The 26,578-nt window shown below is 52.0% G+C and overlaps 1 protein-coding gene across 4 annotated transcripts in view; it reads left to right on the top strand.

The window, feature by feature from the left end:
* HIVEP3 (HIVEP zinc finger 3) overlaps positions 1-26,578 on the top strand; it is a 364,404-nt gene that overhangs the window by 313,602 nt on the left and 24,224 nt on the right. The window lies entirely within an intron of this gene.

Raw genomic sequence — 26,578 nt, 5'->3', positions numbered from 1 at the left:
CCCAGCATTCCCAGTGGTTTACTCAGCCCGGCATTCCCAGTGGTTTACCCAGCCCAGCATTCCCGGTGGTTTACCCAGCCCAGCATTCCCAGTGGTTTTCCCAGCCCAGCACTCCCAGTGGTTTTCCCAGCCCAGCATTCCCAGTGGTTTACTCAGTCCAGCATTCCCAGTGGTTTTCCCAGCCCAGCACTCCCAGTGGTTTTCCCAGCCCAGCATTCCCAGTGGTTTTCCCAGCCCAGCATTCCCAGTGGTTTTCCCAGCCCAACATTCCCAGTGGTTTTCCCAGCCCAGCATTCCCAGTGGTTTTCCCAGCCCAACATTCCCAGTGGTTTTCCCAGCCCAGCATTCCCAGTGCTTTTCCCAGCCCAGCACTCCCAGTGCTTTTCCCAGCCTCTTACACCACTCACCATGACTTTTATCTCTCTGTGTGACACAAAGACAGGAATTCCCATTTGCTTTCAGTCCAAATCAAGACTTAAAAATGGGATCAAGGAGAAAATGCCTGGGACATTTGGGCAGAACAGCCCTGCCCTGCTGGCATTGCCTGATGTGGGGAATGAAGAGTGTTCCACTGCCAGGATTGGCATCTCCTATCAGTGAAATTAAAATCTCTCATTACTGTGTTTTTTGCAAGCAACCCCTTTGCCTGTAACTCCTTGTAGCCCCAAGGATCAGTCCAGATAGAGAAGAGCAGCTCCTGCTCTGAGAGGGACACACAAGTGGGTTCCTGGGGCAGGACAGGGCAGGGTTTGTCTTTCTTCCTCAGTGCAAAGATGGATTCAGGTCACTGGGAGCAAAGGGGCAGAAAGGGAGCACTGCCTTGCTTGGGGAGTCTCTCCCATGCCCTGCCAGAGACTTGTGGCCCTGGAGACCACCCAGCTGCCACCTGTGCCAGTCACCACTTGGCACAAATGGGGGCAAAGTCAAGCATGGCAAGGGTGGGTGTTTCATTTTGAGCCCTCGTGGCTCTCCTTGGGGCTGGTTACACCATCCCACAGCTCTGCAGTGTCACCTCTCCTGCATCTGTGTGTGACTCTCTGCTGGTTTAAAGGTGAACCTGCAGCAGAAACAAACCCAACACAAGAGAGATTATAAGTCAGAGTTACAATTTCATAACAATATTACAATAAATACAATGGCACAAAGAGAAATTGGGTTTAACCCCCAACCCCAGCAGTCTAACCCAGCCCCCTGGGGCACAAACACAGGGGGGTTTGGTGGCCCCTGTGCTGAGTCCCACGTGGTTCCCTCGAGTCCAAAGGAAAAGGAAGGGACAAACCTGTTGGTGCAGATGATGGCACAGTCTGGGCCAGAGTGGTGGCTCCTCCTGGCCAGGATCTGCTCCTCCTCTGCATCCAGTGAGTGGTCCCAGAAGTCCCCAAAGGCCAAGATTGTCTCCCCTCAGGTTTGGGTGGGAGCCCCCAGTGCCTCCCCCAGGGCAGGGAGTTCCACACTGGGGGATCTGACTCTGGCAGTCAGGGGGGATTTTGGAATGGTTGCTGGCCCATGGGCAGAGCTGAGCCCTCAGGTGGGTGTGGAGGTGCCAAGGAGTCCCTGCAGGGCAGTTCTCCCAGCTCCTCTGCCAGGCTTCTTTCCCAGCCAGCTCCCAGCCTGAGGGCTCAGCTGTGCCCTGGGCAGCTGCTGCCAATGGGCCATTGGGAACAGTTGCTGGGCAATGAATGGAGGGTTTGGAATGCACAGCTTTGGTCACCCCCACACAGGGACAAACTGGGCCCACCTGATGAACTGGGATGGACTCTCTCTTGTTTCTGGGACTGGGGTTTCCTCAGGAGACCCTCCATGCCCAGATCTGGGATCATTCTCATGGGAAAGCTAAAATTTGTGGGCTCTGAGAGGGGGAGAAGGTGACCATGGGGAGGCTGACCCTGCCAGCCCAGGTTTGGAGGGGCTGAGGGTGGAATCTCTGTGCTGACATTCTTTTTATACAGTAGAGTTACAAACCAAAATGGACAGAGAACATCAGAGCCAGAAAGTGCCAGAGGGGCCAGGTCCAGGGCTGTGCCAGAGCAGAGCTGGGCATGAGGGGTGGGAGGAAACATGACATCCAAGAGCAGACACAGGGACAGACAGGAGCATTTCACAGTGTCTTGGCCACACAGGTGGGGGAAGGCAGAGAGAGAGAAAGTGCCATTTGATCAGACAGAGAATTTTGGCAGCTGAACAGGGATGGAGAGAGGTGGAAAGTGATTGCAATTATCCAAGCAGGAGAGGGTCAGGCTGGATGATCTGAGCTCTCCCAGCACAGGGGGAGGGAGGGTGTGGGATGGAGCCAGGAGTGGTACAAGTTGCTGGCAGCAAAGAGAAGAGGGGCTGAGGGGCAGAGCTGATCTGGGGACGGGGAAATGCCCCATCCCAGGAACCAGAACCAGCTGTTTGAACCACTCCTGCTCTTTGCCTTTCCAAGGGTGTCTGTGCCCTCAGTTTCCTAAGAGCAAACAATTCTTTTCCAATTCAGTAAAAACCAGCTGGATCAATTCCCTTGTCAGGGCTTTGAAAGGGATAATGTAGAAGAATTTGTGTGAAATTGGGCAGTGAGTCTGTGGTCACCTGAGCTGTCCTTCCTCATCCCAAATTCCCAGGCATGACACAACGTCTTACTCTGAGCCTCTGGGTGACATGGGCCAAACGTCTGGAATAATGAGCTCTGCCTGTTAACAGCCTATTCATGGCCCTGTGGCAAAACTCCAGAGCAAGGGCCTTTCACTCCATTGATTCAGTAACACCATCCCAGTAATTAATTCAGTGGAAAACCGGAGAAGGCAAACATTTTTATCAGATTTACTCAGGATTAGCCAGTTCTCAACATCTGCATGTGGAGGGAGCCTGTCCTGTGGAGAAATGGAGTTTATAGAAGGCCTTTAAGAGATTCCAAGTGCTGTGCAATCAATTAGAAACCTGATGTTCAAACAGACAGCCCCAGACCTGTGCCTGTTACTCAATCCATGCAGGCAAAGGGCAGGAAGAGGACTCTGAGAATATGATACTTTTTGGGACTTCTTTTTTGTCACTTCCTAATGATGAAAACGTTATTTTGAGGAGACAGGTCTCGTCTCAAGGCAGATGTTGATCTGGTTCCTGTTTGGTTTTTTGGGTTTTCTTTTAATGTTCTCAAACATAGTTGATACTCAATTTCTTTAGTTTCCACAACCAGAGAATCCCAGTGATGACAGATGGGACGTGAAATTCTTGGGAACACTCTGAGAGATGGAAATGAAAAAGGTCTGAGAGTAAAGTGTCTAAAAATGGCACAAATTTGGGAGTGTACATCATGTGGAACCCACCACTAAGTAGGTGCTACCCCAGAGAGGGACCTGAGACTGGGCACAAAGCAACCCCCAGGCCCAGTCTGGGCTGCATGGAAACTTTTCTTTTTAATATCTCATCTTCCCAAGTTGTTTTTCACTGTTCAAAACTAATTTATTTTTGGAGAAAGTTTGTTTACCTCCTGCTTTAGTTGTGGCCATTTGGGAGGGATGTGTTGCAGCAGATGCATCTCAACCCTGTGGCCAATCTCAGCCCCATCACCTCTGGCTCAGCAAGTGCTATAAGGCAGCTGAAAGCCCAGCTCATTTTCCCCAGGACAGAGGAGTAGGGAAAAGCTGGGATTACTCTCTGCAAATGTTTCAAGCCATTCCCTGTCCTGAAGGACCTGCTGCTGCTTGGGCAGTCACACAGAATCCACTGAATGAAAAGAGAGGGTGGGACATGGAGTGTCTCTGTAGGACCATGTGAGAAATTCATGTACAAGTGTTGGAAAATATTAACTCAGACCAACTGTAACTGCAGGAGGTTTTGTCTGTAGAAGTTTAGGCAAAAAGAGAATGTGCCCTAATAAGATATTTTTGCTGCTTGGCTTTGCTGCTCATGCTGGTGTGGAGATAAGACTGAAGAATTACAAGATTTTTGAACTGGTAGAGGGGGAGATTACAGGAAGAGTCTTGGCAGACTCTCCTGGTGATGCTCACCTGCTTTCTTGGAAATTCTGTGTTTCTGAATGCTTGAGTGCTCTTTTCTCTACACTTTATCATGAACTTTGGATGTTTGACATAAGGGAATAATGACACATAGCCAAGTTTTTATAAACCTTTCTGTTTCCTGGGTGCTTTGGCTCCTTGCAGCCCCCAGCCCTGCCTGGGCTCTGTAGCTCTGGGTTGGGTTTGCAGCCCCCAGCCCTGCCTGGTTTGTGCAGCTCTGGGTGGGTTTGCAGCCCCCAGCCCTGCCTGGTTTGTGCAGCTCTGGGTGGGTTTGCAGCCCCCAGGCCTGTCTGGTTTGTGGAACTCTGGGTGGGTTTGCAGCCCCCAGCCCTGCCTGGTCTGTACAGGGTTTGGGTTTGCAGCCCCCAGCTCTGCCTGGTTTGTGCAGCTCTGGGTGGGTTTGTGGAGCTCTGGGTGGGTTTGAAGCTCCCAGCCCTGCCTGGTCTGTACAGGGTTTGGGTTTGCAGTCCCCAGCCCTGCCTGGTTTGTTCAGCTCTGGGTGGGTTTGTGGAGCTTTGGGTGGGTTTGAAGCCCCCAGCCCTGCCTGGTCTGTACAGGGTTTGGGTTTGCAGCCCCCATTCTTGCCTGCGTTGTGGAGCTCTGGGTGGGTTTGTGGAGCTCTGGGTGGGTTTGCAGCCCCCAGCCCTGCCTGGGTTGTGCAGCTCTGGGTGGGTTTGTGCAGCTCTGGGTGGGTTTGTGCAGCTCTGGGTGGGTCTGTGCAGCTCTGGGTGGGTTTGCAGCCCCCAGCCCTGTCTGGGTTGGGTTTGCAGCCCCCAGCCCTGTCTGGGTTGGGTTTGCAGCCCCAGGCCTGTGTGGTTTATGGAACTCTGGGCTGGATTTTTAGCCCCCATTGCTGCCTTGGTTGTGCAGGGTTTGGGTTTGAAGCCCCCATTCCTGCCTGGGTTGTGCAGGGTTTGGGTTTGCAGCCCCCATTCCTGCCTGGGTTGTGCAGGGTTTGGGTTTGAAGCCCCCATTCCTGCCTGGGTTGTGCAGCTCTGGGTGGGTTCGTGGAGCTCCAGGTGGGTTTGCTGCCTCCAGCCCTGCCTCAGGTGGGTTTGCTGCCCCCAGCCCTGCTTGAGCTGAGTTTGCAGCCCCCATTCCTGTCTGGGTTGTGCAGCTCTCGGTGGGTTTGCAGCCTTCGTTCCTCCCTGGGTTGTGGGGCTCTGGGTGGGTTTGTGGGGCTCTGGGTGGGTTTGTGGAGCTCTGGGTGGGTTTGCAGCCCCCAGCCCTGCCTGGTCTGTGCAGGGTTTGGGTTTGCAGTCCCCAGCCTTGCCTGGGTTGTGAAGCTCTGTGTGAGTTTGTGGAGCTCTGGATGGGTTTGCAGCCTCCATTCCTGCCTGGGTTGGGTTTGCAGCCCCCATTCCTGCCTGAGTTGGGTTTGCAGCCCCCATTCCTGCCTGGGTTGGGTTTGCAGCCCCCATTCCTGCCTGGGTTGGGTTTGCAGCCCCCATTCCTGCCTGGGTTGTGGAGCTCTGGGTGGGTTTGTACAGCTCTGGGTGGGTTTGCAGCCCCCAGCTCTGCCTGGGTTGGGTTTGCAGCCCCCATTCCTGCCTGGGTTGGGTTTGCAGCCCCCATTCCTGCCTGGATTGGGTTTGAATCCTCCAGCCCTGCCTGGGTTGGGTTTGCAGCCCCCATTCCTGCCTGGGTTGGGTTTGCAGCCCCCATTCCTGCCTGGGTTGGGTTTGCAGCCCCCATTCCTGCCTGGTTTGTGGGGCTCTAGGCTGGATTTTCAGCACAGTAGCGGCGCTTTCAAAGAGCAAATATTTCCTCCAGATGTTTCAGATCAGCAGCTAAACCCGTGGTTTTCAACGTTTGTGAATGTCTTGCCATTCTTATTTAAACAAACTATTTGATGGCAGAATTATGTGGTTTTTAAGGCTGCGAGAGCCTGAGCACTTGCACTGCTCTTGTGGCTGATTCAATCCCTTACAAGCCCAAAGAGCCCTTCCAAGAGTGGGGTTAGGAGGAAAGCTTTGCCCTGAAGGGTGTCAGCAAACTGCTCTGGATAAAATAAGAAAGTTTCTCAAAGGGGAGCTGAGCAAAGAGCTTCGTTACTGAAAATCCAGCCCTGTGCTGTGGGCTGAGAGAGCTGGAGGCTCTCAGGTAATTGGAGCTGGGCCCTGGGGAGGTCCCTGCTCAGGGGAAGTGCTGCTGGAGAGATGCAGCAGGAAAAAGGGAGCCTGGGGAGGTCAGGCTGGAGGTTGTCCAGGTTTTTCACATGATTTCAGCAAGGCCAAGGGGTCTGTGTTTTGGGGTGTGGTGACTCAGGCAGGGGACAGTGAAGGGGACACATTGGTGGCTCTGGGACTGCCTTGCCTTGTGGATGTTTCCCTTCTTCCCTAAAACATTGGGAACCACAGTGAGGGGTGTGTGAAGACACAGAGTCACACCACAAATAATTGGTGTATTGACCCAGGCTGTGAGTGCTTTGAGCTGTAGAACTTCTCCTTGATAACCACAATTTATCAGGAGTTCAGCTCTTCATGTGCTGAATCTTGATCTAAATGTGTTGAACTCAAAGCTGAGCCCGTCCTAAAGCAGGACTTCATCTCCTGAGGTGCTGAGCAGTGGGCAGAGCTCGTTGCAGCCATTAAGCAATAAGTCATTGAGAGCTGGGGGTGTTGGTGCCTGTGCCAGTCACACCTCTGTGGATGGCACTGGGTGAGTTTTATCAGATCCCACAAAGAAAACTGTGACCCTCCTGCACCGTTAACACTGCTGGGAAATGAAGGAAGTGCTAAGACACTGTAAAGGGCACTCGCAGGTGGCAGCAGGCTGTGAAAGCAGGAGAGCTCTGGGAGCCAGAGTTCCTCTGGGAGAGGCTGGGAATGTTGGCAACCTGCAGCTTGGCTTTCCCAGCTGAGGAGCCATGGAATTCCTGCCCCTGCCCTGCTGGGCTGGGGCTGCAGCACAACTCCCCAGGCCTGAACCACACTTGGGCCTCTCTGCTGAAGCTTTGGGAGGTTTTATTTCTTGCAGTGAAGAGCATCAGGTTAAACAGCTCCTGTCTCTGCCCCCTCCTTTAGAAGAGGACTTCATGGTCCCCCATTCCTGCAGTGCCAGGAGCTCTGGGGAGCAGAGGACGTGGCAGCAGGACCAGCAGCCAGTTATTGCTGCACTCACAGTCCCTGTGGCCTTCCTGCCTCCCCTGAGGAGGCTGAGTCATGTCACCAGGGCCACCAGAGCCTCCAGCAGCTGAGGTCCCCAGGACAGGGATGTCCCTCCTGGTCCCAGGGCACTGCTGACTCGTGGCCAACTGGCCACTGACCAGGACCCCCAGGGCCCGTTCCTGGCACTGCTTTCCAGCCTCTCATTCCCAGTCTGTCCATCCAGAGTTCCCCATCCCAGGGGCAGGATCCGGCACTTCCCCTGGTTGAATTCCCTGTGGTTGGTGATTCCCAGCCCTCTGATCTGGCCAGGTCTCTCTGCATTGACCAGAGACACGAAGTGAAAGCCCTTCCATGTCATCAGCAGGCCCTGGGGCTCTCAGGGGAGTTTCCTATATATATTTTTCATCCTGTTTGAACACTCTCCCCCCTTCCTGCCCTGGGCCTTCCGCCATCCACACATACAAACATCGGCACGTTTTCCTCTCTGCGAGATTTCCATGGGAATCTTTCCAAGGAGGGATTATTTCACAGTCCCTTCCAACCCACAGGGGAGCTGTCTGGACCCGTGGCATCCTCCATCCCTCCCTTGGGAGCTGCTCTCCTCCTCCCACCAGCTCCACATTCCTTGGAATGAGAGAGTTCCGTGCTCCCGGTGTGTCCCTGCCTGAGTGAGGGGCTGCAGCCCTGCCTGCCTCACTGCCCACCCAGCTGCTTTGCTGTTTGTGCCTCTGACCTGACCCACGAGGGGACAGAGGGACCAGCATGATCCCAGGCCCCTGCAGGAGTGCAGGAGGTTGTGCTGCATCCCTGGAAAGTGGGGGCTCCCCCACCTGGATGGGCTGTGTGTGCTGAGCGAGGCTCCCGAGAGAAACAACGTGCTCTGGGCCTGAGGAAAACACTGGTGTGGAGAGATCCCTTATCTGGAGGTGGAAAACTACCTGTGGAAATGGTTCCTAAAATAGCAGGATCTAAGGGAGACTCTCCATGGCTGGAGGATACTGAGGGACTGCTGAAAGGGATTGCTGAGCATGTGGCAGATGCTGCTTAAGCTACAGAAGAGTAGCTTAAATAAAGTAGCTTAATAAATATTTCTTCTTTTCTTCCTCTTCTTTTTTCTTCTTCTTTTCTTCTTTTTTTTCTTCTTCTTTCTTCTTTTTCTTTTCTTCTTCCTCTTCTTCCTCTTCTTTTCTTTTTTCTTCTTTTCTTTTTTCTTCTTCTTTCTTCTTTTTCTTTTCTTCTTTTTTCTTCTTTTTTTTTCTTCTTTTTTCTTCTTTTCTTTTTTCTTCTTCTTTCTTCTTTTTTCTTCTTTTCTTTTTTCTTCTTCTTTCTTCCTTTTTTCTTCTTTTCTTTTTTCTTCTTCTTTCTTCTTTTTTTTCTTCTTTTTTCTTCTTTTTTCTTCTTTTCTTCTTGTTCTTCTTCTGTTCTTCATCTTCTTCTTCTTGTTCTTGTTGTTCTTCTTCTTGTTGTTCTTGTTGTTCTTGTTGTTCTTGTTCTTGTTGTTCTTGTTGTTCTTGTTGTTCTTGTTCTTGTTCTTGTTCTTGTTCTTCTTGTTCTTGTTCTTCTTGTTCTTGTTCTTCTTGTTCTTGTTCTTGTTCTTGTTCTTGTTCTTGTTCTTCTTCTTCTTCTTCTTCTTCTTCTTCTTCTTCTTCTTCTTCTTCTTCCTCTTCTTCTTCTTCTTTTCTTCTCCTTTTCTTCTTTTCTTCTTTTTTTTTCTCTTCTTCTTCATCTTCCTCCTCTTCCTCTTCTTCTCATCATCACCATTATGATTATGATTATTATCATCACCATCCCCTGAAACTTCTGCCCAGCACTTTTCTAGTGCACCAGCAAAAGCAGCTGCCTGAGGTGGGGCTGAGGGGCTTTGTTGAGGTCCAGTTGCAGAGGAGTGAGTGGGAAAACAGCAGTTTGGCTTGGCCAGATTCTTTCCCTCAGTAATTGCAGTATCGAATGTTCTTCAGTTCCGAGTCGGGAGCTGAGGGGTTTGAACTGTGGTGCTGTGAGCACAGCTTTGGCTCTGCTCCTCTGCTCACACATCATCAGGGCAAGGAGGGCTCTGCTCCCCTGGAGCTGCCCTGTCTCCTGCAGTGGCTTTGCACGTGTGCTTGGAGCTGCCTCAGTCGCTGTGCTGATGATGTGCAAGGGAGAGCAGGATCCAGCTCCCTCTCTCGGGGCTGCCTTGGCTTCTGCAGCAGCAGCAGAGGAGGCAAATCACGAGTTCTTGCAGTTGCTGAAGTTGGAAATTCTGACACTGCCCCTGGGAGGGGCAAAGGGGCATTTCCAGAGCCCCTCCTCACCCTGCACTGAGCGACCCTGGAATGCCATGGGGTGGTTGGAACTTTGCTGGAGACTCCAGGATGGTGGAGGATGGTCCTGAGGGATGTGGGAGTGTGTGCAGATGTGGGGCCTGGGCTGCAGAGTGAGCTGCCCAGATGGCAAGGAGTCAATCACATGGTCAACAATTGACCTGTGACGTGTGAAGCTGAAGCAATGACCCCATGGCCCTGCCTGTGTCCAGGCCCTGCCCTGGCTGCAGGGAAGGTGGATTTGGACCCGTATTTTGGCTGTGGGAGCACTAGAAGATCCTCCTGGTGCTCTCAGATTCAGCAGGACCGATGACCCACTGCCTCTTGCCAGGATTCACAGCACAGGTTCCTTCTCATTGTTAGAGACAAGCAGGGCTTCAAACCCTCTCCTCCCACTGGTCCAGGTGAATGCTGAAGGTCAGGGCCCTCCAGCTCCTCTGGAATGTCTCACCTGCCTAGAAATGAAATTTGGTTGGACAAAACTTCCTTCTGCAGTTCCTGGTGTTCCTGCTGTCCAGTGGGATCTCAGACCTCCCTGGGATTAGTCCTCATTTCCTTGCTTGGCTTTGGCAGGAGACAGGAAGCACAGGAAATGGGAGATAATTGAATCTCTTTTTACAAATTGGTTTGTCTCAGATCCAGTTTGAAGATGAGGAAAGGCCTGGGATGAGGCTGAGGCTCGAAGCATTTCTCTGCCTGCCAGAGCAGTGCACAGAATTTCATTAATAATTACAACCCCCAGGTCCTGCAGAGCACAGTGGAGGGTGATGGTCTGCCTGGAGGTGATAATCCCAATCCATGAGATCCTCTGGGCTGTTGAGATGTTCTAATAACCTAAGTGGCTTTGGGAGTTCTGTCAGTGGTATTAATATCTGGAGATCAGGAATTCATCAGGCCTCAATGCCCAGTGGTGAGAGGGGCAAGAACAGAGGAGAAAGTGACACTTTCTGAGTATTTTTGTTGCTGTTGGTTCTCAGTTTGTCCTTCCTGTGCTGTGCTACAGAGTTTTGCTGCCTCAGGGGAAAAGGGGGACACCAGGCAGCTGGACTGGCTCCTGGTGACTGTGTTGCAGTGCAGCCCAAGGCTGATTGGCTGCCACACTGGGGAAATAAAGCTGGTCCAGTATTATTATTTATTGTAATTAGGTATTAAGAGCTGTCACTGGGCAGCTGGAGCTCACTTGGGGAAGTGTCAGACCTGGTGGAACTGGTCTGTTCCCTCCTCCTTGCAGCAGCTGGAAGGAAACCCCCAGGATCCTGGTGGCAGGGACAGGGATGTGCTCCAGCACCTCAGGGTGAGCTGCAGGTTGGCCCAGAGGAACACACATCACCAGAATCCTTGAAGGACTTGGCTGCAGCTGCCAGTCCCACCCACAGACCTTCTCAGATGAGTCTTTCTGAAGGGTTGACACTCCAAGGGGGACTGTTCTCCTGCAAGAACATCCAGCTGCTTCCCACCAGCTTCTGCTGAAGCTTCAGGTGGGATTGGCAGTGAGCTTGTCTGGGCTGTCTTGTGAAGACATTTGGAAATCAAGTGTTTGTCTTGAAGGAGTTGTCCCATAATGGGCAGGGTGTCAAGTTCACATCCAAAATTCTCTGAAATCAAGGCACTTCCTGGTGTTTGAAGGTGTAACCAGGCCAGCACTTGGATGGGAACAGGGCTATTGTTGATGGCAGGGGCTTTGGGATGTTCAGGCTCTGTTGTGCCAGCAGTTTGTGGATGGCTCTTCCTGGGGCTGGGGAAGAAGGGAAAGGAATTCAATGCTCCCTGAAGGGCTGGAGCTGCTGGAAACCTTCTGCTCTATGGTCAGGAGAGACCACTCTGTCTCTCTTGGAGAGAAGTGTTTGGGTCTCTGTTGCTAAGAAATAACAGCATGGGAAAAAACACCCCCCTCCCAAGCCCCTGGACCCTCCAGTGTGAGCTGAGCTCTGCAGCCCCTTCACACACCCAGAGAGGTGCTCCCCAAGGGGAACTTCCCAGCGTGGGATGATGGAGGAGGAGGAACTTGAGAGGAAGTTTTCTTTTCTTTCATTCCTCCTGCTGCTCCAAGGGATTCCTCCTGTGATGCTCCCAGAGTCTGTCCCTGATGGAGCAGTGGGAATGAAGATGTAGGAGGTCCCTGCAAGACTTGCCAAAGCCTTTCAGGAAGATGAGCTGAAGCCCCCAGGGATAAGGAGGAAACAACTGTGACAAAGCAAACATCCCCCAGGGGATGGGCTGAGTTTGAGCCACTTTTGTGGCTCTTTTGTATGGAAGAATCAATCCTTGCTGTTCCATCTGTGCACATCTTAATAACAACATCGTTGAAATTGGCTGATCCTGGGAGGGAGCTGGGAATGACCAGTAATCCCAGTATGACTCTGCAGCCTCCCCTGAGGGAAGGAGGAGCAGCCCCACAGCAGCTTTTCAAGTTTGGCCCAGTGAGTCAGAGGCACCAGAAAATGCCTTCTCTTCATCTTGTGAAATACTTTATGAATTTTACACAAATAATGCCTGAAAGTTCCTTTCTGTCACTTGGAGCACTTGGGGATTTCAGTAGATCCTGACCATGCAGTAAGGAAAGTCAAGGGTCCTGTAAGACAGGGCACCCAGTGCCCCAGCACCAGGATGGCAGCAGGGCACAGGGACACCTGGCCAGTGGAAGGCCTTCCAGACCCCAATGTTATTAAAATACCAGGTGCTGTAGCTCTGGCTGCAGCTCCTGGTGTTGGCAGGAAGTCATTTCTAGGATGTGACATGGGCTGAGGGACCATGAATTACCAGCAGATGTGTTTGAGCTCAGTCTCAGTTTCTTTGCTGCTTCTTGTCTTGCTTGGAATCATTAAATCCTGGAGCCACTAAGGGTGGCAAAGACCTCCAAGTTCACCACGTCCAACCTTTGACCAAATGCCACCATGTCACTAAACCAATCACAAAGTGCCACATCCACATGTTTTTTGAACACCTCCAGGGATGGAGACCCCCCTGCCCTGGGCAGCTGTGCCGGTGTTGAACCACCCTTTCAGTTAAGTTTTCCCCTGTATCCGACCTGATCCTCTCCTGGAGCAACTTGAGGCCATTTCAGTGAGGCATAAAGTGGTTTTCAAACACACCCTTGAGATGCAGGTCCCCCTTTTGTTGTCCCCATGCAGAGGAGCTGATGATCCCCCGGGAATGGGGCACAGGAGAACTGGACTGGGAGGGCCTCACTGCAGAGACCAGAACAATGCACTTAAATTTCCCTCGTGTGCTGTTTGTCTTAATTACTGTTTTCCCTTCTGTGCAGAAATTCGGCTTTTTAAACTCAACAGTGCTTTAATGTAGAAATGGGCAGCAATTGTGTTCAAAATGGGCAACGATTGTGCTTGAAATGGGCAGCAATTGTGTTCAAAATGGGCAGCCGAGCTTCTGCTCTTCTATTTGTTTAACAAAGAAACCACCAGCCTCATTAGGTATCAGCTTTGTAAGTCTCGCCACTAAAGGAATTAGCATTTAGGCTGAGTATAAAATATGTTTTCTGTGTTAAAGACCTTCCAAAATTGGCTGCTGCACTACAGATTTATTGGAAAAGTCATAGATGACTCTTCTTTTTCCTGCCTCCCAGTAATTCCAGGGTCTGGCTGGACAGCTCCGTTCGTGGGTCAGTGATCTCTCAGAGCAGAGGAATTACTTGCAGAGGATTAAGCAATAATTGGATGAAACAATATAAATATCACTTTGGACAGAACGTTAGGAAACATTTCCTCCTCAGCCTTCTCTGAGTGCCTGTGGGGTTTGTTTCTTGCGTGAAATGATGGAATTCTACTTTTTAACATTTGAGCCCTGAGTGATGTCAGGGCAGAGCACACAAGGGCAGAGGGTACCTGTCCCTGTCTCCAGGACCCACCAGGGTGTTCTTAGGGGTGGGAGGTGGGAATGGGACATTTCTTCATCCCAAATAGGCTGAAGAACAAGAGGGTTTGTATCAGGTGTGGTGACAGAAGAGAAAATGCAGTTGTGGAACTCTCAGTGCAGTCAGTGGTTGCTCACCTTGTCCTTGGCAGGCATGGGAAGGTTTTCACCCTAGAATCAGAGAATCTGCAGAAGCATCACCTACGTGTGGTGTAAGAGCAGGGAGAGCTCTCTGGAGGACCATCAGCTAATCAATTATTCAAAGAGAGTTCCTGGGATGGAAGATTTTTCCAGCAATGCCACAGGGGAGCAGCTTCTCCCTCCTGCTGCTCACACCACACCAACACTTCTCCCTTGGAATGACTCCTGGCAAATGCCCACCTGGGTTTGCTTTGGGCCATGCCCTCCTTTGCAGAGGGCACAGCAAAGTACAGCACGTCTCTGCCTGATGGAAATGTTGTTCTGGAGAGCTGGAGAAGAGCCAAGAGTTCAGGAAGATTTAAAAGGAAGAAAGCCATCCTTTGGGGCAGAGCAGCACATGGTCACCAGGTCAGACAGCCTCAGCCTTGGTTGGATATTCATTCTGCATGGGCTGTGAGAGCTCTTTGTCCAGCTCTGGGCATGTCAGGAGTGGCACTGTGCCAGGGGACACAGGCAGTGCCACTGGGCTCCTCTTTTCTCCTCTGTCCTCAAACCCTGACCCCCCAGGTAACCACACCTGGTCTAGGCCAGAACCCTGAAAGGGCAGGGAGCCACTGCCCTGGGCACCACTGGGGTCTGGGGCTGCTTAACCAGGATCATAGAATTGATTGGGTTGGAAAAGCCCTCCCAGGTCATCAAGTCCAACCCTTGGTCCAACTCCAGTCCCTTTACCAGATCATGGCACTCAGTGCCACGGCCAATCTGCATTTAAAAATCTCTAGGGATGGGGAATCCACCCTGATTTGTGCCAGGCTGAAACCAGCACCTCCCTGGGCTGCACCTTCGTGCCAACCCAACCTTGGGGCCCAAGAGGAGCAAGCAGAGCCCACAGGAGGGACCATGCAAAGAGCTTGAGGAGGAGACAACCATATCCAGGAGGCAGCTTTGGGAAGAAACCCTCACAGATCAGATCTGGATTGAGTCTCCTCTGTGTGTCCCAGTCAGACCAGGAGGGATTGAAAGCCATGAAAAATTCAGCCACAAATGGAATCCACTTTGAGTCATAGAAAGTGTCACTCCAGAAAGCTGACTCTTTTTTTTTTTGCCAGAATTTGTGTAATGAGAGACTCCACTGACTGTTACATCCCAGACCTGTTAATTGTGTAGTGAGTGCATTGCAGCAGTTAATGAATGGACTAATTAAAGACTGGAGGATGGATGGTATTTAGCCCTGTAAGTCATAACCAGCTCAAATCAAGGTCACTGGAAGGAATGGACTTGACCATGAGCAGGACTGGATTTTTGCTGGGCTACTGAAAGTTCTGCTTCTCAAATGAAGAAGTTGGAAATAGAAAAACTGCTAATTAACAGCATCAACCTCTCAGTAAATGGCATTTTTAAAAAAGCTGCTTGAACTGAATGTGGAGAGAGATAAAATGTGATAGTTTCCAACCTGGCAAAAGTGTCCTGTGTACTCTAAGAGTGTCCCTTGTCAAAACTTGGGGTTCTTTACACCCAAAAAAAGCATTTATGTTTATGAACCTCAGGAGCCAAACCCTCACAGTGATCATTTCTTTGAATGTTTGTAACTGGGTTAAAATAAACTCCCGAGTATCTTGGCGAGAGGTTTGAAATGGAGAAGTGGGTGAGATCCTGGAGTTAATGACATGGAGCAAGAGCAGGAGGGAGGGATGGAGGGACTTCCTTCTGGCACTGGATATTTCAGAGAATTCCAGAATGGTTTGGGTTGGAAGGGACTATAAAGTTCATCCAATGGCACCCCCTGCCATGGGCAGGGACACCTCCCACCAGCCCAGGTGGCTCCAAGCCCTGTCCAACCTGGCCTTGGACACTCCCAGGGATGGGGCAGCCACAGCTTCTCTGCCCAACCTGTGCCAGGGCCTGCCCACCCTCACAGCCAGGAATTCCTTCCCAACATCCCATCTATCCCTGCCCTCTGGCACTGGGAAGCCATTCCCCTTGTCCTGTCCCTCCATCCCTTGTCCCCAGTCCCTCTCCAGCTCTCCTGGAGCCCCTTTAGGCCCTGGCAGGGGCTCTCAGGTGTCTCTGGAGCCTTCTCTTCTCCAGGTGCCCCCCCAGCTCTCCCAGAGGGGCTCCAGAGCAGGGGGGCTCCAGCCCTGCAGCATCTCTGTGACCTCCTCTGGACTCATTTCCATCCAACATCCTCAGTACAGACTGAAATAACTCCTGAGGTGTAACTGGCAATCCAAACCACTTTATTCAAGACCCTGATGACCTCTGTATGCCCAGCAGGTGCCACAGCCCCTGCAGTGCCCCCCAGGCACAGGGAGAGCTGGCAGAGCTGGCACCAAAGCGCTGCACTGAGGCCATGAAGGGCAGCCCTTCCTCCTTGACACGATGGGCAACAGAGGGGCAAGAGCAGCTTCTGATGAAACCAGCAGTGGCATCCAGAATCATTCCAGCACTTAGAAAAATGATTGGAGGATGAGCTGTTTGGAGAAGCAGCAGAATCTGTGTCAGACGAGAGTCATTAGTGTTGGCTCGTCCAGAAATGGTTTCATCAATCCTGATGGGAGCAGAGCAGGAGGAGAAGGGATTGAGACAGGTCATGTGTGGGGATTTCCATGCTGGACTTTCACTATGAATATTTGATGAATCAGCTCTAAGAGTTTGTGGAGTTTGGGAGAGGTTGGTGGGGGTTTTTTTAGCTCTTATTTTATTCTATTTGTGTTTGATCTTCAAAAGGGAAAAGGTGCTGCTGGAGCAGTGCCAGAGGAGAGTGTGTGTGCTCACCCCTGTGGGCTTTGAGCTGCTTTAAAGGCAAACTGACAGGAGAAATGAACCCAACAGGAAAGAGATTATAAATCAGAGTCACAATTTCATAACAATATTACAATCAATGCAATGGCACAAAGAGAAATTGGGTTTAACCCCCAACCCCAGCAGTCTAACCCAGCCCCCTGGGGCACAAACACAGGGGGGTTTGGTGGCCCCTGTGCTGAGCCCCACGTGGTTCCCCCAAGTCCAAAGGAAAAGGAAGGGACAAACCTGTTGGTGCAGATGATGGCACAGTCTGGGCCAGAGTGGTGGCTCCTCCTGGCCAGGGGCTGCTCCTCCTCTGCATCCAAGGAGTGTTCCCAGAAGTCCCCAAAGGCCAAGATTGTCTCTCCTCAGGTTTGGGTGGGAGCCCCCAGTGCCTCCCCCAGGGCAGGGAGTTCCACCCTGGGGGATCTGACTCTGGCACTCAGGGGGGATTTTGGAATGGTTGCTGGCCCATGGGCAGAGCTGAGCCCTCAGGTGGGTGTGGAGGTGCCAAGGACTCCCTGCAGGGCAGTTCTCTCAGCTCCTCTGCCAGGCTTCTTTCCCAGCCAGCTCCCAGCCTGAGGGCTCAGCTGTGCCCTGGGCAGCTGCTGCCAATGGGCCCTTGGGAACAGTTGCTGGGCAATGAATGGAGGGTTTGGAATGCCCAGCTTTGGTCACCCCCACACAGGGACAAACTGGGCCCACCTGCTCAACTGGGACAGCTTTGTGTCGTGACCTCACCTGTCTGTCTGGTGCTGGCAATGAAAAGAGCCCAGGCAGGCCTTAGAAGTGATGGAGCTTTAATTTATTCCAAAGCCACACAGGGAAACCATCCAAACTGGGCATGCAGAGGTGGGAGGCAGATGTGACACTCTGTGGTGCTGCCACCATGTCCCTGGCACTGCAAAACCCTGCAGCAAATCATGAGGTTGTTTTTCTTTCCTTTTGCCCTCCGTGCCCCCTTGGTGGTGGGATGAGGAGCTGGCACTGGGTCTGCTCTGCTGGTTGTTGTGTGGCATCTTGAGGACAGGGGCAAGTGGCTCAATCATTAACCAAGGCCAGGCTGTGGCAGTTCTTGCATTACCTGTCTGCTCCTGCAGTTGGATTTAATGGAAGGGAAGCCCAGAAGGGACTAATTAGTCTGTGCACACAATCAATGTAATTCCACATTTTTTCATGCCTTGGTGGCTAAAGGTGACCCCCTGGCAGGAACGAAATACCTTCCCCTTGCTCTGGATGTGCTTTCATTCTTTCAGTCTGATTTCCCCCCTAATTGCACCTCAGCAATCAACCCCAGGGTCTCAGGCTGTGCAAGGCAGCAGAGCAGTATTGACATTGGCTTTGCTGCAATGGATGGTTTGTGCTGGTTTGCAGTGACAATTAAATGGGCAAAGTGAGAGAGGATGATGCTGCCTCACAGCAGAGAGAGCCATAATGAGTGGAACTGTAATTTTACCTCTATTAGACTGGAAAAGGTCTGATGCCACAACCCCAAATTGAATCAGCCCTTCATTCAGGCAGAACATTCAGAGCAGTAATAGAGAACTGCTCTGGGTTTGCAGCTTTCCATCCCCACCCGGATATTCTGGCATTGATTTGCTCTGTGCTGGGGTAATTTAACTGCAGGAAGTGCTGTGGCTGCCTTGGACACTCAGCTCCAGGCTGAGGGCTCAGCCACAGCTGTTGTGTCAGTGCAGAGCAGCTCCTGCAGCCACAGATCCTCTTGTCCCTGCAGCCCACAACTCTTCAATCAAAATAAGCTCCTCTGGCAAAAGGATTTGCTTTTGCTGATGAAGAGATGTCATTAGAAGTCGTCCTTAGGCCAGTGTTTTTGTGTTAGTAAACCCTTCTGTGTGGATTTGGGGGGTTTGGGATGTTCTCTGGGTTGATTCCACTGTTTGCCCACCTCTGGAGCCCCCTGTGTGTGTTACAGAGATGCCAATGCTTTTGTCAGCTCCTGCAGTGAATTTACAGCAAGAACCTGTGTCCAGAGGTGCTTTAAAGCTGCACATTCAGGGAGGTCTCATCCTGCCCAAATCAAATGCTTTGTGCTGGGGAAACCTCCCTGAGGACACTGTCCCTCTTTTTTCATGTTTGGCTTAAATTTTCCCCTTCTTGGTTTCCCTCTGCAGTTCTCAGGATAACTGTCAACAATAAATGTCCCTCCATCCTGAACATCTTTCCAGATCATTGGCCTGTCCCTCCACCTTTTCCTGTTTGTGCTCAGTGTGATGTTTGAATCATTCCCTGGTTTGTGTTTGCCCCCCAAATTCATCTTTCCATCCATGCCCTTCAGGAGAGTTGTTTCCCTCCCATTCTTTTTTTTTTTTTTTCTGTTTTTCTGGCCCCATTTGGACTTTGAAGCACAAACCCCTGGCCAGATTGTCCCAGATGTGAGCACATCAAGGGAGATGTCCTTTGCCTGGGTGCCCCTGACCTCCCCACATCCTGGTGGTGTGGCTGCCTGGGCAGTGCTGTAGGAAGCAATTCCTGTGATGCTTTCCAATGAAATACGGACTCTGTCAGTGTTCCTGGGCTTCAGACAGGCTGGGGGATCACTGATGAGCTCAGGACAGTGCCTTGGCCACCCATGGTGGCAGCAGCTCTGTGTGTCCCACGCAGCCCCAGTGCCACCGGGGTCGTGCTGGCAGAGCTGTGATCACAAGGAGGGCACTGTGGGGATACACCCACTTTATTGTTTCCCACTCAAAGAAATGTGGAAAATTGCCTTAGGTAAAATCTGAGCTGTGGGGACCCACCAGGGATGTTCTAGAAACAGAAAGGATAACTCAGGCCTGAGCTGTCCTGTGTGATCCTTTTTGGTTTTCTTGCAGTGCCATAAAATTCCTCCCCCTCCTATCTAAGCCCCAATTCCCACGGAGAGGAAATGAGCAGGATGAATTTATTCTCAGACTTGCCTTTAGAGTTTCTGGCTGAACTGATGTGCCTTTTGCAGTCATGGTGGTCAGCAGGGGGGTCAACAGAACTTGATGCCACCTTGGACTCCCTGAGGGCAGACTTTGGCCAGTTTAGGAGCCTGGTTGGCAGAGTCCCTTGGGAGGCCACCCTGAAGGGCACAGGAATCCAGGAATGCTGGACATCCTTCAGGAAGGAAATCCTGAAGTATTAATCAGTTGTTCTGTGGGTACCCAGCCCTCTGAGCTGGAAGAGGAGGACAGGGAGCAGAATGAAGCCCCCCCAGTGCAAGGGGATGTGGTCAGTGACCTGCTCCAGCACTCAGGCTTGCACAGGTCTGAGGGGTGGGATGGGACTGCTCCAGGGTGCTGAGGGACTTGGCAGAAGCCACATTCCATCATCTCCCAGCAGTCCTGGCTAACTGGAGGTCACAGGTGGCTGGAGGGCTGCAAAGTGACCCAAGCAGGGGCAGGAGGAGGTTCCAGGGGACTCCAGGCCTGTCAGCCTGCCCTCAGTGCCAGAGAAGGTCAGGGAGCAGATCACCCCAGTGCCATCACATGGCACCTGCAGGACAACCAGGGGTCAGGCCCAGCCAGTGTGGGCTTAGCAAGGGCAGGCCCTGCTGGACCAACCTGATCTCCTGTGCCAAGGTGACCATGGTGTGGGTGAAGGGAAGGCTGTGGCTGTGTCTGCCTGGGACAACATTTCCCACAGCATTTTGCTGGATGCTGTGGCTGCTCATGGCCTGATTGGGTGCAGTCTTTGCTGGGTCAAAAGCTGGCTGAATGTCTGGGCCCACTGATCTCTGCATCAACCCTAACTCGTTATCTAAATTGAATTCCACTCCAAATGAGGGCCCCATTGTTCCAGCCACTGTGTGCCAGTCCCTGATGTTTGACCAAGGAGTCCTGGGTTTGCTGGGTCATCGTGGGTGGTGTCATCCTGCCCATGTGAGACCTTGTTTGAGCAGGTGGTACCTGGTTCAAGGCAAGATGATGGTCACACTGTCACCTCCATACCAGGCTGGCTTGGGTGTGTCCAGTCTGGGTGGGGGAGGCTCGTTCAGCTCAGACTCTTGCCCTGAACTTTCACTGCAGATTGGCAAGTTCTGATTTGAAAAGTCCATTACTGCAGCCAGGAAAGAGGAGGTTTCTCTGCCAGGTGCTCCTGTGGCCATACCCAGCCCTTCTCTGGTGTGCTGTGCCATTCTTTGGAAGCTCATTGTTTGTCTTGGTGCAATATCCCTGTCTGGTAAATTGGGATACTGGAGGTTTTTATGGTGCTTTGAGAAGCCTGGAAATGACATTGTCTGGTCTGGATTTTGTAAAGAAATCCTCCTGTTTGTTCTGCTGTAGCTTGGCATGAGTTAAGGGAGATTTCAGTGACTGTCTGGCCTTGAGGACACTCCTCTGTGTGGTGACCCTCAGCACATCCTGCAGGGGCTCCCACCTGGAGCTTCCCCAGGGGTGCAGTGGGTGAGAACTTCTGCTGCACTCACAGCTCAGAAGGGACCCAGTCACTGAGGAGGGAGTTGTGAGAAAGGCAATAAATAATGAAATTAGTGGTGTTGCAGGAGTCACACATTTCCCTGCAATGTGGCAAACTTTGCAGGTGGCATAAAACACAAGTGAGATGAGTTAAAAGCAGGGCAGCCTGTCAGGAACTTCCCGAGGGTTCAGCCAAGGCAGATGGGTGGGCAGTCTGATGACAGATGGAATGTGCCATCAGTGAAACCCAAAGGCTGCCACTGAAGGCAACAACTCCTGGTTCACTCGAGGGTGAACTGAGGGAAGGGGATCAGATATCCCATTCCTGTTACTATGGACCCCAAAGCCGAAAAGCAAACAAGGGAGTTTATCAGATGTCAAAACCACTGGAGGAAATACTTGTTCAGTTGCTGCCAAACTATCCAGGGGTGTTCCTTGATACATGATGGAGCTTCAGCTTGCAGGAATTCACCCACCACTACCTACAAGGGAGTGTAAACCTTGTTGGGTGGGACCAGGGAGGTCACCCCAGCAGAGCCTCTGCAGGGCCAGGGAAATTCCTGGGGGCTGCAGAAAGCAGGAGAAGGGTTGAATCAGCCCAGCTGGGAGCAGTGAGTGCCCCAGAACCTGCTCTCCAAACCACCAAACTTCCTTCCCCCCCTGGCTGGCCAAGGTTTGATCGTGTGGTTTGCAGCCACAGGGAGATTTTGGATGTGTCTCACAGCCCTGAGGAAAAAGAAAAGGAGTGTCTGTGCCTAAAAAGGATAGTCAGGTATTTGTAACAGCAGATACTGAGAACTAAACATTCTAAAGCCTGCAAAGGCAGAAAGGCTTCGTGGCTTTAGGTTTCAACTAAGTTTAAGAGAAGGAGCTGAGGCAAAACTTTCTCCACATTCATGTTTTCCCTTTGTTGGGTTTCTTGGGCCTCCTGCCAGTGATGACCCATTTTGGAGTCATCAGGTCTCTGAACTGGTACTGCTGATGGTCACACCAGCACTGCCAGTTCCTCCTGATCTGGGAAGTGTTTCCAGTGGTTGCACAGAATTCAACAGATGTGCATTTGCCAGCAAAACACAGCAAACAACCTTTCAAAAATGCATCAAGTAACTGAGCTTTTTGTCTTTTTCTGTGCCTGTTTGAGAGGACTGTTCCCTAAATTAGTCCCTGAGCTCACAATGGCCAGTTCCCCTCCCATGTTGCAAAGCCTTAGCTGGGAGTGTGGCACTGCAGGAGGTGGGAGTTGCTAACGATGGGATTATGAATTCCACAGTGCTCTGGGAGAGAAGTCCAGACCTGCTGACACAAACTCCAGCTGTGGCTGCTCGTGGGATCTGGTTACAGCAAACCTCATGGAGCAGGAAGATCCTTTGGCCAGGGTAACTCTTGCCATGAAATGAGCTGTCATTGGTTTGTCTTTGTGCTACCAATCCCGTGAGCACATGGCCAGAGGAGCCAGCAGGGTATTGAAGTGGTTCTCTCTCTCAATACCCTGCAGCCTCCAGGGCAGGCAGATGGCACTGGCAGCACCATTGGCACTGTCACCTCCTGCTCTCCTCTGGCTGGGTTTGGTATTCCTTTAGTTTGCCTTTCTTTTCCTGTTCCTCTGCTCTCTCTCTGCCTGTTTGACACCGTGGGAGAGCAGCAGTGTTGAAGGATGGCTCAGTGTCCCAGAGTGTCAGATAAGCTGCAAAGTCTCATTGCAGATTAAATCACATGTCCCCTTTCCTGCAGGAAGAGCCAGCCCTGATGGCTGTAATGAGCCTGATGGAGGGACTGCTGCACATAAAGAACTTGCTCAGAGATTTCCATGGGAGAGGGTAATTAAGGGTAGTGCAAGTACAAGGCTGATAAAGGAGCAATTTCATTTTTTAAATGGCAAGGTGATTACCAGCACAATGACAGGAGAAAGGAGGGTGAGAAGGAAGCCTCACACAAATATCTGAGCAGAATAGGAGGGAGCAGGATTCCTGATTCCTTTTGCTCCCTTTGCTGCTGTAACATTGAACCACCAACTGACTGAAAAAGGGACTGTGCTGGTTTAAAGGGCAAACTGGCAGGAGAAAAAAACCCAAACAAAAGAGATTATAAATCAGAGTTACAGTTTAATAACAATATTACAATAAATGCAATGGCACAAAGAGAAATTGGGTTTAACCCCCAACCCCAGCAGTCTAACCCAGCCCCCTGGGGCACAAACACAGGGGGGTTTGGTGGCCCCTGTGCTGAGCCCCACGTGGTTCCGCCGAGTCCAAAGGAAAAGGAAGGGACAAACCTGTTGGTGCAGATGATGGCACAGTCTGGGCCAGAGTGGTGGGCTCCTCCTGGCCAGGGGCTGCTCCTCCTCTGCATCCAAGGAGTGGTCCCAGAAGTCCCCAAAGGCCAAGATTGTGTCCCCTGAGGTTTGGGTGGGAGCCCCCAGTGCCTCCCCCAGGGCAGGGAGTTCCACACTGGGGGATCTGACTCTGGCAGTCAGGGGGGATTTTGGAATGGTTGCTGGCCCATGGGCAGAGCTGAGCCCTCAGGTGGGTGTGGAGGTGCCAAGGACTCCCTGCAGGGCAGTTCTCCCAGCTCCTCTGCCAGGCTTCTTTCCCAGCCAGCTCCCAGCCTGAGGGCTCAGCTGTGCCCTGGGCAGCTGCTGCCAATGGGCCATTGGGAACAGTTGCTGGGCAATGAATGGAGGGTTTGGAATGCACAGCTTTGGTCACCCCCACACAGGGACAAACTGGGCCCACCTGCTGAACTGGGGCAGGGACAGGGCCCATTCCTGACAATTAGTTGTGTGTGCCCTGGAATGGAGGTAACTGGGCATGCTGGAGGCTGACAGGCAGTGGGAGCTGCTCAGAGCCCAGCTCAGTGACCTCTGGGCAGATGATGAGAACCTTGGGATGAAGGGGTTTGATGCTGGGGTTTGGGACATGTTTTATTGGGTGGGTTTCTGAGTGATGGGAATGGCATGAGGGAGGTGGCATTCAGTGAACAGGAGATAAAAGAGAATGTCTGGGCTACAAGATGACCTTGGTTGTGATCTAGGGAACTCCTGATGCTGAAGGACAGAAACACAAACTGTTCCCCCATGTGTAGCTGTTGGACACCAAGACCTGCTGGTGCTGGTGCAGGTGCTGGTGCTGGTACTGGGGCTGGGGCTGGTACTGGTACTGGTCCTGGTGCTGGAGCTGGGGATCTCTAGATACCCATTTTTCCTCTCTTCTCCAGTTTGTGTCCCAACCTGAGTCTGTGACTTCATCACCTTTAGTGAACGAGCTGCTCATCATCCTTCCAACCTCTGCTCATGGCTCTGCCACGCAGCTGAGTGGCTCAGGCAGGGCTGGGCAGGAGGGGAAGGGTTCAGGCCCAAGCTCACCCCTGCCAGGTGCCACCCAGGCAGATTAACCTGCATTTCAGATGTGGCACATCCACCCCTCACACCTGAGATGGCCTGGACTGTTCCTAAGCAGGGAGAGGAGCCAAGGCCCCACGTGTCCTTGTGCCTTACCTGCTTCTAAATCCAGTCTTGCAGGTAACTGGGATGCATTTCCATGGGCACATCCTGTGCAGACCATGCCATTCTCACCCCATCAGCTCAGGGCTGGATTAATGATCTTTGTGTATTTTTTACTCAATTTTAAATGACCCTTTTTTTTCCTCATTGTAAAGACATTGGATTTCAGGATTTTTAATACATTCATTTATTTGAGTGCTCAATCTATTCTAGTGCAGCTGTTTTCACTCAGTTTTTCTTCAGTCTGGCTGCTGTTTTCTCACCATTCTGGTTTGGGATAGGCTTTATTGGGAAGATACTGGAAGATGACTGAGTGTGTTTTATGTCTTTGGGTCCCCTGTTAAGAGGAAGGTGAATGTTTGGAGCTTTCTGAATACCCGACTTAATTCTTACTGGATAGAAAAATGAGTTGCAGGAAGTTCTGTGGCCTCTTTAAACTCTGAGGGGACCAATTTTGTGTTACCTTGTTCTTCTTGTGCTGCAAGTACAGGAAATTGCAGCCTTCATTTGCTGAGCAGCAGGAGACTAAATGGCTTGTCTCAGGCTTGCAAGTATTTTTCAAACCCCCATCATGCAGCATGGACAGAAAAGAAATGAATGCACAATGTGAAGGAAGGATGACCAATCTCAGCCTCTTGGGGAAACCTAAGCCATGAGATTGTGCCAAAGATTAAGAGCCTTCAGTCTGTGGTGGTTACATTTAGTGGCAGCACAATTTATTAATGAAAAAAATGGATGTTTTCCTCTCTTTGTGTCCATTCTGGGTGTCTCATCCCAGCAGGAGTCTGTGCAGGGATCACAACTTGGAGTGTGGCACCAGTGTCTTCTCAGGTGGCTTTTCTCTGGTCTCAGTGGGTTGGGCAGGTTGTATCGCTGGAGGTTTAGCTGAGATACAGCCTGGTTGTATCCCAGGAGGTTCCTCAGGACTTTGGGGCACCTGGTTGTATCCCAGGAGGTTCCTCAGGACTTTGGGGCACCTGGTTGTATCCCAGGAGGTTCCTCAGGACTTTGGGGCACCTGGTTGCATCCCAGGAGGTTCCTCAGGACTTTGGGGCACCTGGTTGTATCCCAGGAGGTTCCTCAGGACTTTGGGCACCTGGTTGTATCCCAGGAGGTTCCTCAGGACTTTGGGGCACCTGGTTGCATCCCAGGAGGTTCCTCAGGACTTTGGGGCACCTGGTTGTATCCCAGGAGGTTCCTCAGGACTTTGGGGCACCTGGTTGCATCCCAGGAGGTTCCTCAGGACTTTGGGGCACCTGGTTGCATCCCAGGAGGTTCCTCAGGACTTTGGGGCACCTGGTTGCATCCCAGGAGGTTCCTCAGGACTTTGGGGCACCTGGTTGTATCCCAGGAGGTTCCTCAGGACTTTGGGGCACCTGGTTGCATCCCAGGAGGTTCCTCAGGACTTTGGGGCACCTGGTTGTATCCCAGGAGGTTCCTCAGGACTTTGGGGCACCTGGTTGCATTCCAGGAGGTTCCTCAGGACTTTGGGGCACCTGGTTGCATCCCAGGAGGTTCCTCAGGACTTTGGGGCACCTGGTTGCATCCCAGGAGGTTCCTCAGGACTTTGGGGCACCTGGTTGCATCCCAGGAGGTTCCTCAGGACTTTGGGGCACCTGGTTGCATCCCAGGAGGTTCCTCAGGACTTTGGGGCACCTGGTTGTATCCCAGGAGGTTCCTCAGGACTTTGGGGCACCTGGTTGTATCCCAGGAGGTTCCTCAGGACTTTGGGGCACCTGGTTGCATCCCAGGAGGTTCCTCAGGACTTTGGGGCACCTGGTTGTATCCCAGGAGGTTCCTCAGGACTTTGGGGCACCTGGTTGTATCCCAGGAGGTTCCTCAGGACTTTGGGCACCTGGTTGTATCCCAGGAGGTTCCTCAGGACTTTGGGGCACCTGGTTGCATCCCAGGAGGTTCCTCAGGACTTTGGGGCACCTGGTTGCATCCCAGGAGGTTCCTCAGGACTTTGGGGCACCTGGTTGTATCCCAGGAGGTTCCTCAGGACTTTGGGGCACCTGATTGTATCCCAGGAGGTTCCTCAGAACTTTGGGGCACCTGGTTGCATCCCAGGAGGTTCCTCAGGACTTGGGGCACCTGGTTGTATCCCAGGAGGTTCCTCAAGACTTTGGGGCACCTGGTTGCATCCCAGGAGGTTCCTCAGGACTTTGGGGCAGTGAGGTTGGACTGGGATGTGCCCAATCCAGACTCCCAGAAGTGCCTCCGTGTGTGTTTTGAGGATGGGGGAAAAGCAGCACCTTTGGGTGGCCCTGTGGCTTCTCTGAACCTTTGGGCTGTGTGTGTGCACAGGGAAGCAGATGCAGGACACAGGAACACATCCCAGAGGAGGAAAGAGGTGCCTGGGAAGCCTTTGATGATGTTTTGCATCCAGCCTGATCCCCCAGAGGCAGCAGATGGGCCACAAGCCCCGTGGTGTCCGTAACATGCTGAACTCCCCCAGCAGAGCTGTAACTTC

The sequence above is a fragment of the Pithys albifrons genome, chromosome 24 (genome assembly GCF_047495875.1).
Source record: "Pithys albifrons albifrons isolate INPA30051 chromosome 24, PitAlb_v1, whole genome shotgun sequence".
NCBI classification, from domain to species: Eukaryota; Metazoa; Chordata; class Aves; order Passeriformes; family Thamnophilidae; genus Pithys; species Pithys albifrons.
Note: the sequence above shows the minus strand (reverse complement) of the source record. Positions and strands in the feature narration are given on the sequence as shown.